Source organism: Neophocaena asiaeorientalis, unplaced genomic scaffold, assembly GCF_003031525.2.
Source record: "Neophocaena asiaeorientalis asiaeorientalis breed wild unplaced genomic scaffold, Neophocaena_asiaeorientalis_V1.1 scaffold124, whole genome shotgun sequence".
NCBI classification, from domain to species: domain Eukaryota; kingdom Metazoa; phylum Chordata; class Mammalia; order Artiodactyla; family Phocoenidae; genus Neophocaena; species Neophocaena asiaeorientalis.
In genome coordinates, this window is record NW_020174135.1 from 6,488,182 (window position 1) to 6,502,900 (window position 14,719).

Here is a 14,719-nt window from a genome sequence, read left to right on the forward strand (position 1 = left end):
TAATATTGCATCTAGTGTTAGCAAAGAAGCAGGCCACGCACAGGTGAATGCAAAGATGAGTACAGCCCTCAGAGTTTCTTATAATCCCACAGATAAGTAGAAACATCCATGGGACATCCACAAGGACGTAAGAACACGCTGTCTGGATGTAGCTCTAACATCAGTGTTCTTGGCCTCCCATTTCCAAGACTGAGCATTGATGTCGTAGACATTTTCTAAGTGAAAGGCTCACCCCAAAAGTCAGGTCTGCCAAGAGTCCTAGGAGGTAAGTAAAGTAGTAGCTGAAAGTTGTGGACTCAGAATAAAGTTAATTTCAACTAAATGTTTGGTTATAGGGACTTATTCCACCAGGGATATGGGCAAAACAGCAGGCCAGATAGTGCATATCCAGGCACCTAAAGATTTCCTTAAGTTATGAATGTCTTGAAAATAATTTCTACCAAAAACCCTAAAAAACCACTTTCTGATATGCTAGAGACTCAACAGCAAATACTCTAAACCATGGACGTGGTAGGTGCTATTTTGATGGTGAGACAAAGGAACATCTGAACATAATCCTAAATTTGTTCTAAAGAAATACTGGGATGGCCAAAAAGTTCGCTCGCATTTTCCCATACCATCTTACGGAAAACCCAAACGAACTTTTTGGCCAATCCAATAGAAATCAGCGGGAGTAGAGTTAGAGAGGAATACCAGAAGTAATGAGGCGACTTCCTTACAACACAGTGCACTCTCCTATCATCTGAATCAGTTAAGAGCTAACGTGGAAATTGGAGGCTTTGTGGCCAGCGGGGAAACGTGGGAAAATGTCTTACTGATCCAACCAATGCATCTCAAGGTGACAGATGACACTGATGCATTGATACAGAGGGGAGGATATTGCGTTTCATTTTGGTTTGGTTTTTCTCCATATCTCCTACGATGAGACTGAAATGTAAAAGCTTGTTGGCAGTAGTAGTCATCAACTGTCCTTGGTTTTCTTTCAGAGTTGAGTAAAAAAAAAAAAAAAAGAAAGGTTTATGAATAGTAACATGTATACAACTAGTCTAACCACCACATACACAAAAGGTAAACTCTACATTGACATACAGCTGTCTAAGGCTTTAATTTCTTCAAGAACAAGGTTAAGAATACAGATGTTTACCACCAATTTAAATGGCTGGTAAGTGGGTAAATGGCTTCAGTTTCCTTAGGAAAAAATGAAGCAAGACATAGACTACGTACACAGTTACACAGTCTTGGAAGCCACTTCTAATTCATGCAAGAAGAAAATACCTCCTTTTCCACTATTTCACTTGAGAATTTGTTCTGAAGTAACGATGCAGTCATTAGACTTAACTCTTTCATGCTGCAGAATACCAAATCTTCCATCTACCAGCCATCAGGACTCATATCCTGTTTAATACAACTTGCATTATCCAGTCGCGAAAGTTCCTAGTCAAATGGTATCAAAACCTAACATAAGAAAATTTTCTAGAGTGAAAGTCTAGTAGCAACCACATGAGAACTGATTTCTGCCTACAACAAAGCAAAGCCAATACAACAGAGGAGATACTTGAATCCAACTAGCAGGGCAGAGAAACCTTCCAAAGTGATTTAGTGAGTCAGGATGAAAAGTTATATATCAAATGTTACTTTTTATCTAATTACATCTTTTACATAATTTGTTTTGCCATTTGGTGCAGAAAAATAATTTTACATACATTTGGAATTTTTTCTTCTACTATTTATTTTAAAAGAATTTTATTATTATATGCAAATAGATATTAAGCTCAAAGACTCCAGGGAAAAAAAATGGTCCTCTAACAACAGAAAAAAATCAGGGGTATGTTCCCACAGAATCTTTTAGCTCAGGAAAAAGGCAAATCAATATAAATCTGATATGCATACCTAGGGATATGGTACATAACCCATAATAAGTTTGATTTGGGAAAATACATAGATCATACCACATTCTGTCTTAAAATAACTAGCTTCTTGTGATGAAAATTTCTTCATATTCTTTGAACTACCAGGATGATTAACTCAGTCTTTGATGGGAAGACAGCTGTGTGAATCCATCACTGATTATCCCTGCTTTACCAGGGGTCATATTTAGACTATTAAGTACATCAGGGGTTCCTAACTGTGAGCTCAGGACATCATTGGAATTCATAGTTAGGATGGACCTTTGAAATCAGTCCTGGTTTTATCCCCTTATCTGGGAGAAGACTAAGAAAGAAATTGATTTTGCCTCTTTCCCAGGGAACTTGGCCCAGAAAGAAGCTCTGAGGAAACTAGAGGGCCCTAAAGCAGCCCTGTTTTCAAATTAAACATTGGGAAAGATAAAGTGGGGTGACAATATGGGGACAGATCAGGCGCTGCCCCAAGCAAGCACAGGGGACAGACATTCAGTTAACACTCCTCTCTGGGAAGCAGAAAGGCCCTAGATTATAACTGTTTCCCATGACACAACTATTTCACTTTAGGTGTCAAAATATTAGCGATAGTCATTGAATTATATTCGAAATTTACCATTTCTTAGCTTGACACTTGGAATCATTACTTGAATCCAGATTTTAGTCGCATGTCTTTCTTTGCATATTATTTAAAGTCAAAGCCTTCTATACGAACTCCATCCACAATGGAGGGGGCAAGATTTCATCAGTGAAATATGTGTAAGTTTTATTGAGGTTCTCCCAGGTGACGTGTTGGATAATATTAAGCGTAATGCTGAAGTTATTAGGTCTTAGCAAATAGCATAATTAACTATCTATGTTTAAATAGGAGACAAGTGAGAATTTATAAAGATAAAATATGCATTATGCAATTAAGGTATGTGACATTCTTCTCCGTAAACAAAAGCAAACAGCTTTTTTTCACAGTGCTAACGTCATTTTGAAGGTACCATGTTTCTCAAGGGCCATCAGTAAAGGCACTGCATCCATCTTTGTCAATTTCTTGGAGGAGTCATTAGCAAAATGTCACCTTCTGAGTTCCTCACACCTCGAGGACAGAAAGTTTTCACTTTAAAACAGCAACAGTAAAAGCAACACCTGATGATGCCATCATGCCTTAGAATTTTGCAACTAGAAACACTACACAGTTAGAAGAAAATCTCAAATGATAACAGGATCCTTGTAATTATCAATTATTATTATCACAAAGTTTACCTGTTTTCTTCCCCCACTTAAAACTATCTCCGAAATATTAAACCACAAGACATGTAACTTAGAGGAAAATTGTCATTAGAGTGAGATCGTGCCACATTACTTTTTAAACTTTCCCTACTGAGGAATCGTTTTGTCACTGACTAAAATCTGGAATCTGGGAAATGAAAAAAGACATTACAGTCATATCATTCCCCATAATTCTAAACAGCTGCAGCGTAAGGACCAGGAACGCGTATTTAACTACTTCGTCCGAAGCAACCTTAGAAAAGCCCAGATGTCTGGATTTTCAACCATGTTGGCGGCTGAATCACATTACCTGCCAGAGTGAATGTTAAAGAGACTATTACACGTAACAGATAGCAGAGCTGATGCCTGACATCACTTCCAAATACAGGATGCCAAGAGTATAACAATTATAGATAATACCCAAATTCAATTCTCACATTTCAAAAATCTGTACTTTCAAAATATTTAACCATGTTGCCAAATTCCAAATACTTGTTTTTAAGAAAAGTATAAAACATAGAAGAGCAAAACTGAATCTGCTCATATTCCTGATGAACATTTATTTATATTAAATGTTTTCCTAGTCCCTTGTAAACACCAAGTTATGATATAACGAATTAGGAGCCCTATCACCTGTCTATTGCTTGCATGTCTCTGAGAAATTCAGAACACATAGCAGAAACCACTTAGCCCAGTTAGCAAGGTCCAGCCATGAGTTCTTCAAGGGTGTCTTGAGTCCTACTAGGTGACAAGAACCTTGGACACAGATAATAGTCCTCAAGACTATTATAATCTCATTGGAGGAGACAGGCATGAAAACAAAGTGATAAATGCTATGATGGATGTAAGCCTGTACTTTCTAATTGTGTAATCTAGTCTCCCTTTGAATTCTATTTCTTTCCTATTTCTACTTTAACAAATCACTGCAAATTTAGCAGCCTAAAACAACATGAGTTCATTCTCTTAAAGTCTTGAGGTCATAAATCTGAAATCAGTTTCACCAGGTTAAAATCAAAGTGTCTTCTAAGCTGGTTCTTAACGGAGGCTCTCGGGAAAATCCTGCTTCCATGCCTTTCCCAGCTTCTAGAGGCTGCCTATTATATACCCTGTTGGCTCACGGCCGCTTCCTGCATACTGAAAGCCAGCTGAGTAATCATTTCCCTCCTCTCTGGGTTCTGCTTTCCTCCTTACATCTTCTGCATCTCATCCTCCCTCCCTCCTCTAAGGATCCTGTGATTATGTTGGTCTGATCCGATAACCCAAGATAATCTTCTCATCTCAACCTTAATCACCTTTGCAAAATCTCTTTTTCCATGTGAAGCAACACATTCATAGATTTCAAGGATTAGGACACAGACATCTTGGGGGGAGGAGTGCATTGTTCAGCCTACCACGTATACTATGGACAATTTCTAGCGTATCAAAATTCATGCAGTTTCAATAATCTTGGAATTTTACAAAGCCATATTTTTTATATGCCAGTCCTGTGCCTTTTATGTAACAGAATCAATTATGCTAGTTAGATATGGATGCAAAATTTCGGTAAAAACTTGATATATCTCAACACATATAACGGACTGTACAAATTGATAACAGCATAGCTGGGGCTTAAATGACCCATATTAGCTTCTTTTAATTATACCAATAAGTTAGCTGATTCTGTTTCTATATTCCTTCGGGCTTTGAAGAGCAATTGCAGATTATTTGATTTCCAATTGCAATTTTTTTAAAGTGTGTGTGCATAGATATATTTATATATCTTTTCCATGAAGAATATCTTTTGATGGAAGTATATGTAAGATTCAAAAATTACTGTACCGATGAGATTCAGGGTTATGAGTTTACAGTTTCTATAATTCCTTTATTATTAAGGGTGAGTAATGCAATTCTCTTGATAGTGTAAATTAATGAAATACTGTAGAGCTCTCATTGATGGCTTTCTCAAATTTCTTCATAAACCATTATTACTATCTGTCTGTGGAGGCCTGTAAACTTTGGGAGTTCCGTACCATCTTCACATCTTGAGACAGATGTTCTGAAATCATTTCCAATTACATGTCCAAATTTCTGAGTCTAAGGTTGACTGGAAAGAAAAAGGAAATCAAATTCCAACCTACTGTCTTACTTTTAGCAGATGTCTCAGTTTGGAAGAAGGATTCTTGAGGACTTTATCCATCCCCCTACCCCACTGGATGCCAGCTTGTATCACATGAGCATCTTCTTTTATCAGAAAGAGAAAAGAGTTAATATATGTGGTGCACCTCCTACCACAAGGCACTGAATTAGGCATTTTGCACATTCATTTAACAAACACTGTATTCATTTGTGAAAAACTGTGTGCAAGTTGCTATGGATACAGAGTGAAGTGAAATTCTCTACCTTTCCTTAGAAAGGTTAAGGTCCAGTGAGAACGGACAATTCACCTGTGGCTGCATTACAGTATGGTTCCTGGCTCACCAAAACTTAGTACCTAAATCCAACTTTAAGTACGCGAATTTTTTCTTGGGAACTGAATTTTGAACAAGGAGGAATTAGCTAAATGACACAACAGAGAAAAAGGCATTCTAGGAAGAGGATACAGCACAGATAAAGCAAGGCTGGTGGAAAAGCACGACAGGACATGGCAGCTGAAGGAGTCAAGGATCGTTCCACAGCTGGAGATAGGGAACTTTAGGGAGGCAAGAGTTGGGCAATAACTGATCTTGTTCTAAATTAAGAATTATGAGTTTTATCCTGTGAGCTAAAGATGTGTAGCACAGCGCTTGCATGATCCCATTTATACGTTACAAGGATACACGTGGAACCAGTGTGGGGGACACGTTATTTGATCATCAGCTCTGTTCCGACTTCTCCAGACTCCGAGCTGTTCCTGCAAGCCAAAGAGCTTTCTGGGATCCACTGTCAGTTGGGTTCCACCAGTGAGTGCTCCCCAAAAAGGAAGAGAGGAAGGAGATTAAGGTCAGTATCTTCATTCTTCTGACTTCTTGTCTGATTGTCTCAGATTAGATGCTTCTTTCATTCAAAGTCAGGGCTCCTACAGGAGGCTGTCCCCAGGTGGTACGGCCTGGCTGGTCTGGACTAGCGCCGGGATACAGCAGTATCTGTTGCTTTCCATACACTCTGCCTGCAGCTGTTTAAATGGTCCCCTAATTAAACTCGACTGCAATTCTCCAACATGAATGGACCACCTTTTATTCTACCCAAATCCTCACTGATACCATTTGTATCCTCATAACAGCGAGTCAAAATCATTTTCCAACTTTTCACAGGTGAAGAAACTTCAATTCTGAGAACCTAGGAATCAGTGTTCTTCTCTGCCTAGAAAACCGGCTTTTATCCACCCCCAACCCAGCCTGTGCACTGGCACAAGCTCCTTAGTGGCTAGGGGAAGGCTGGCAGGTCCTGAGGCTTGAATCTCAAAGACCCTGCCCCAGTAGCTTGTGCATTCTCACCCTTTGCCATGGTAGCATGGTGGATTTGAAGAAAATAGGATGCGATGTTCCATGCATTTTGTCTTACTTCAAAAGAACCATTGAAAAACCCAAAAACAACCATTGAATCAGCCATTACCTCCTTACCTCCAGAATGAATGCATCTTCACAGCTGTGCCCTTGCCAAAGCAAGACTGTCTGTGACAATCATTCCAATTTTCCAAGACCTATGTTTTATATACTATATTTTTATATTAAAACATACTACTATATTTTTGGTATATAATACATAAATTTCTTCTGTAACTATTATTCCTCCAAAGGAATGGTCAACTGCACTGAAGGAAAGAGAATATAACTTTCTCTCAGTTTTAATATATGAATTTCTACACAGTATCTAATGTGCACATCTTCTAATAGGAAGTATTTAACAAACGCTAAAAATATAAACAAGCCCAGTGACACTGTTTAACCAAAATTCATACGGTGAGGTTTTATTTTTTTAACCAAAAAGTTTAAGACAATTAGCATGTCTACATAATGATTTATTCTTATAATACCATCATATGGAATAGGGCATTGACATCTTACTAAAGGAACAGATGTAAAATGCCAAAACTCTTGTTTTACCATCTTCTGTATTAATATACTAATACTGCTGTCCTTATTTTTTTTTTTTTTCAGGGCCTAATATGCTCCCTCCTATCAGAGCTCCTTTCTGCCCTATATTTGTCTTCTAGTCTGAACTATCGATAAATCACTGATAACGTCTTCAAACACATAATGTGTCGAAGTCACTGTCATATACTAAAAACCGACACAATGACACCTAGTGGTAACATGAAAATGTATTTGCTTGAAACGAAGTAAATTCAACAAATGTGCATAGAAAACAGACTATCGAAGGATTTCCAGCTTGAACACTAAACCACATGCATTTGGTGTATGAGTATGTATGTCCTTCTCTTCTTTGACTTACAGTCCAGAAAGTACAAGTCGCATTAATTCCAAGGTGATCTGTCTTCTTACAAATCCTTTGTTTGCTGACTGAATACACTTGAAAGTTAAATATAAACAAGTAGACAAGGCATGCTACAAAAAGATTAATCTAATTTGAGTTAATGAAATATTTAATAGGTCATTCGGTGTTGATTTATAACTCCAGGAAAATTTCAGAGGTTCTACACTTTTTTTTTTTTTTAATTCACAGCTAACACAGAAATGAAGTGCTGCACAACATTTCCCTGTAATATTTACAAATAAACAAATTCCCATCTTTCCCCATTCCCCCGAGAATTTAAAATGAGAACAGGAGACTTCCCTGGTGGCACACTGGTTAAGAATCTGCCTGCCAACACAGAGGACACGGGTTCAAGCCCTGGTCCGGGAAGATCCCACATGCCACGGAGCAACTAAGCCTGTGTGCCACGACTACTGAGCCTGCGCTCTAGCGCCCGCGAACCGCAACTACTGAGCCCATGAGCCTAGAGCCCGTGCTCTGCAACAAGAGAAGTCACCGCAGTGAGAAGCCCACGCACTGCAATGACGAGCAGCCCCCGCTCGCCGCATCTAGAGAAAGCCCACATGGAGCAACGAAGACCCAAGGCAGCCAAAAATAAAAAAGTAAATAAATAAATTGAGAAAATGATAACAGATTTGAAATGCCAAAGTCTTCAGGATAATAATTTAGATGGTGTCTGTTATTTAAATTATCAGAGTGCCATCAAAAAAAGGACTTTATGTTTTAATTTCCTACCTGCCATATGAAAATGTAAAAGTATATTATAATAGCTGTTAAGGATGACCCTAAAATGTGATTCTGCCTCTGTCCCAGAAGGAGTTTGGTTCAAGGCACATGTAAAATCTACCTTACTGAACTCTAAAGAAAGAATACGAGTACAATGGCAACTCTCAATTTTATCACATAGTCGTCATACCAAATAGAGAAGACGTCCCTGCCTTTTGCTATAATATATTATTGAAATAGTAAAGCATGGATTTAACCTGAAAACTGCCTGACCGTCTGAGCTTCAGATTCCTCACCGGTAATACTAGAGTGTGTGCCTAGATGATGTTTAGAGTTTCTGTTACTACGATAACACACTGTTACGGCTGTCAAGCCCACAGCTAACAAGATGTACCTGATTTGCTCCACAATTATAAAGTTTCCAGATTTTCTTTTCACTTTGTAAGCCTACTGTGTCCATTAATCATATTTTCTCCTCCAGATATGTAAACTCACCAGAAATAAAAAAATCCTACTGACGATTCCAGAAAACACTAAAATAAATTCATTAAATTTAAATATGCAACCCTAAAGCAATGAAACTGATTTCTGTAAGACTCTCTATATAGAAAAAATTATTTCATTCACTTCTAAATTGTTTTTGTGAATGACATCACACTACAGTTAATTATGCCACAAAAGGCTTCACTGCCGACACTGATTTATTTAGGGGGAGGGAGAGAAAAACACAAGAAAACCTTCAGTGCATTTGATTTCTTGTAAGAGTGAGCTGTGAACCCCACTGCATAACAGAGTCTGATTAATAATATACCTCTATTACGTTTCTGGCTTCCCGTGGGAATTATAATATATATTAAACACGACCTAACTTCCTGTTTCTACATTATTATTAAGATCATCTTGGGGGCGGGGGGTAAGCTATTTCTGCATTCTAACACATGCGCCGTTGGAAGAAGGTATAAACACATTCTCTGGGAAGGGCAATCAATTCTCTAATTATCTAATAAAAGCAGGGGTTCCTCCTTGAGTTCGTATCATTCTCGCCCTCGATCAACAGCAATATCACAGAACCTGGACCAAAATATGTGCCAGTTTCATTTCGGAGGAGAAAGACCTAGGAAGCAATTATGAAAACCTCCACATACTGCCATAACACGGTACCCTTAGATCAAGAGTTTGCACTGTGTTTTTTATAAGCTCACATCTCAGTATAAACAATATGAGCAACCTTCCATATTTCATTATAATTCAAATATAAATATTTACAAGAATGAAATTTGATTATGTTCTCAAATTTATATTAAACCCCAAAGAATAAATCCAGACAGTCTACACATATTCAGGGGTTTCAAACAAGGTATCTGTTTCAATTTAATGAACATTAATATCTGCTTAAATGTATGAACATACAAATATGTATGAATTTCAAAGCATGATGTTAAAAGGCTGTATTTCATTGAGCTGTTAATGACAATGTAAATAAGATGAACAAGGCCAGAGTACATTACACGTGGACTAAAATGCCAAAATGTGAATATCTTTCTAGTAAGTTAAAATGGGAACTAGTTTATTACTTGTAATAACGTTGCTGACAAACCTATTTACCCTACAGTAATGTTAATGAATGATACTCGGGACTATATACTATTCAATCCATGACTTTTTCCTATATACTTTCAAAATTTTTCTTTGAAATATATACCACTATGTCCATTTTCCAGCTAGCTCAAGCAAGACTACAGTATATCAATCAGAAATCAGAGTCACATTTTCATTTTGTTTAACTGGAAGTACAGTAACATTTATTCAATATATTTGATCCATCTGTATTCCTCATGAACCTTTGTCTGAATCTACACAGATTTCTTATAAACTACTGCTAGGAATCTGAGTTTATTGAATAAGCTATACAAAGTGTGTGACCTTAGAACTATTGTAGGAAAAGGGTAGAAAAAATAAACTAAATTAAGAAGTGTAGAATGAATAAGTAATTACTGTATTATTCTACATTTGAACCCAAAACAATTTGAGAATGCTTAAGTTACATAAAGGAACTACTTATTTTACAAAAGCCTAATAAATTATTTGATGTTAACACAACTGTGACACAGTCACTGGCTTTGCTATCAAAACAGGAGATACAGATGCTCTAGCTTTAGTTTCTTGAAATGACTTAAAACCACTCAACTGTAAATTAATCCCAACCAGAGAGTATTATGATTACAAGTATCCTCCCATTCATTCCTGGTCTGAAAGTTTCTGTTCCATGTAACCACTCCAACCCTACTGTGCTTCTCCCACTGATGAGCTATTGGGCCAAGACAGCACTCTCTCTCCAGGACTAGGTATTATGTGTAGCGTGAGAATAATCTCACACAGAGTTATTTAGAAGAGTCACTGGCGATTAAGTCATGACTATAAAGCGATTTTCAGCTATTCTACATTCTTCCTAGGGAATGCAGCCAGAGGCAACGTTACCTTTTCAAATAGTCTTACATGAAGCCTGAAGGATTCTGAACATAGTATTTTTCTAACAGTTTTATTCCTTCCAAACATCTGTAACGACTGGTTGTTTTACATTTCTAAAATGCAAAATATCATGCCATCAAAACTTTCTCCTGGTTTCATAAGGGCAGAAGGTTTCCAGAAACTGAGGTTGTTAAAAATCATGTGAGATAATTTTTTAGTTAAATATTAAGAGCTAACTTTATTGAAACTAAAAGAACACTGCCCTGTGCGAGTTCGGCTTTTGCACTTTTTTTTGATGTCTGGCTCTCTGTTGATGCTTCCTTATTATAACTTATTCTCTGTTGAAAAAGCCTGAAGAGAAGAATGCTATAGCAAAAGCCAGGTTGAGCTGCATGGTCTATAACTTGTGGGACTGGGATATCAGACACCTTGAAGCTAGTAATTTTTAAGCAACGACCTCTGCGTATTTTTTTTCATTAGCCGTATGCCTCAAGGTTGCCTGCTTTAAAACTTCTTATACATCCACCTTAAGTAGAAATACACTAAAAAAGATAAATAACCTTGCATAGATCATTAAAGCTTTCTCCATTAAAAAAAAAAAAAAAAAAAAAAAAGGGCTTCCCAAAAACACTCATCACTTGACAATAATAGAGGTGAAATTGGGGCAAAAAATTTAAAAATAGCTGAATTTATCTGCAGGATATGTATCCTATGCAAATATTTGGCTTAATGATAAATTTATATTTATATGTGGATACGGGGATATCTGAGATGTTCAGAATTCAGAAAAGACATTAAGAATGTAAAGAGACTGAGAATTTACAGTCTAGTTTCTGCAGAGCAGAGATTCTGCATAACTTCTGTTTCTATTGAAGGTATTTCTATTAATAGTAGACTTGAAATGTACAGAGGTTTGAATAAGGACCGAGAAGCAAGTTTACAATTTGTAAAATTAAACATTTCTTAGATATTACTTTTGCATTAAAGGGATGATGGTATTGTCCACATGTCAAACTGGGAAAAGGGAGAGAAACGACACTAATACTCATTGAAGATCTATTCCACAGCAGACTGTTTCAGGTAGTTCAATACACATGATCACACATTGTTCTCGCTCATTTCTTTGCGCCCCCACCCCCCTCCCGGAGACAGAGGACTTTCTTTCTCAGGTGGATTCTCGGAACGCTTCTCAAAATTTGCCAGAATATTCTAGCCCTCTCCTAAGTATGGCCCTTTTTGCTTAAGCAAACCATCCCGTTTATTTCTAGGCTCTAACACTGCAGGCTACCTTGTAGGAAAAGGAGTAAGCAGAGGGGGAGATGATGCCAACAACAACAAAAATATTCTGTAACTTGAGTAAGCATCAATACCTTCGAATTGTGGAAATAGTTAAGGCACAGAAATGTATATATCTTCCCACCAACGCATCAGCAAGACTGATGGCTTTCACAGCCAACTTGTGGTAATACTGCCACGTGAACGAGATGTCGTGGGCATGGGTTGAGGGAGCCCTAGGCATGATCCCGGACTCACTTTTTCATAAACACACACTTCTCAATATACAGCTTGCTGCTGGTTGGTTTTGAGTGTGGAGATAGTTGTTTTCACAATTTTACCTCGTTTAACACACTTATTTGGGGGGGAGTGAAGACTCACTCACTTCTTCAAAGAATCATAAACAGACGTTCAACTTTTCTCTTTATCTTTGCTGTATACTTTTCCTTGCCATTAAATAATCAAAATCCATAAATAAAAGTTTTTTCCCCCAAAGTTCAGGTACTCAGTAAGTTAGCAAATAATGTTTATAATTTGTAAAGCATTTACCTTGTCAAAACAGTACTTTATAAACAGAATAAGCATAATAAACCAATGATTTAATGGCTGTGCAAAAAAGTAATCAGTGGCTTATTTACACAAGATTATTCATGCAGTTTATTTCTACTGAGTATTTATGCAATTTGATGAATATGAATCCGTAAGGCCAAAGCCAGAAATTGCCCTGAATTATCTGTATTGGTTGTCTACAAACTTCTTTGTTTACACGTTCCCAAAAAAATTCCATTATAATATTCTCCATTATACAATTTGGTTGTTTCTAAAAATCCTTCACTAAATTTAAATAGCTGAAATGAACAGAATTTCAATTTTATTTCAACTGTTAGATTTTTTAAATAAAAATTATAAATCCTTTCTATATGTATCCAATGGAGATTTAAATACTCACATATAAAAAATTTTATGGACAAAATCTTTAATCATCTGAAATTGTCTATCATTTCTTTTTCTCCTTGAACTCTTAATTCCCCACTACTTACTCCTGAGAATTTTATCCTGATATACATACGTATGTATCTCCTATGCTTATTTTTAGCAGATAATATCTCTAACAGAATTTTGGATTTAGCATCTCTTATTGCACTCTTTCCCTAACCACCTACAAATACAATGTCTTGAGTGAAAAAAATTGTAATTTTATGTAATTATTACAATATTATTACAGTAATTATACAATATTGTATATAATTACAATTTTATATAATTTATCAAAACTAAATATGAAAACTATTAAATAAATGTTAAAATCTTATTAAAATTGTATGTCTCAATAGATGGCTGAGGCTTTTTAAAATTTGTGATATGTTTTTGCAAAGCATTTAAGACTCCCTTAGTGAACACAATTTATAACTAAAGACAGGCACAGTTAAGCATCAATTCTACCAATTCCTATGTAAATAGATGTAAACATTAAGGTATCTTTTTTATAGAAATTAAGACAAAGGGCTTTATTATAAGAAAAATATACAATATTTTTAATCCCTGAGTTAAATGTCAAAAATTACATTACAAGTCATTATAATTTTTTTTCTATTTTGATCTTGTACTAGATACCTGTTAGGTGCTTGTAAAATTATTGAAAATAAAGAATTTCTTAAGCTTCACTCATAAAAGTACTTAGTGCCCAGTCATTAATCTCATTCTCAATATTGAGAACAGTGGTTTCCATTACAATTGCTTTGGCATTGTTAGAATAAGGCACCAGAGGGAGATTCAGGATATGCTAGAAGGATGGTTTTCTTTTGCAGGCTGGGCGGAAAGCAACGGCAAAATGAGAGGTGGAAAACTAAAACTAACGTGATGACTTGACTAAGGGACTCAGCTAAGAAATAATCAGTTTAGAGAATAAGTATGTATGAAGTTTTAGGCTCTTGAAATTAATTCTCCCAACCACTAATTCCCAGGTCACTGTGTCGTGTACACTCGGTGATAAGGGTAACTCAGTTTTAAGATCACTGATCTACACCAAGCTCTAATTGTAAATCAAATAAACATGCCTAACCTGAAGCTCCACGTGAAGGATGGATTAGCATATACCATCCAATATATGGTGGATCTAAAAATTGTAGGCTTAATTCTTTAGCATAAAGTAAACATGATTCTACGTCAGGTGACTTGCAAACTCCAATACCCAATTTCAGTGCATGTGAAATCACTGTGACTAAGAGGATCCACTGAGATGCTGTTAGACTCCTCTTCCTCTCAAATCCTGAAGAATGTATTTTACTATACAGCAGTTCTTCTTGAAAACTAAAATAAAATTTAGAGCAGGGATCCTTTCTTTACACATGTTAAACAATACAGGGCAAGCAGAAACATCTAGGTTATTTTGTTCCAGGACACACTTGCTCCCAGAAAAAATAATGTGAGCCAAGTAAAATGGCTAAACTTACTAAGATTAACAACTCGTTTACCAACACTTGCCTTCCAAAACTTCAGCTGAGTGAGACTAGTCAGACACAGAAAGGCAAACATTGCATGATCGCTTATTAGTGGAATCTAAGAAACCCAAACTCAGAAACAGTAAAAATTGTGGTTTCCAAGGGCCGGGGTGTGGGTACGGAGGGGGTAACAGGAGA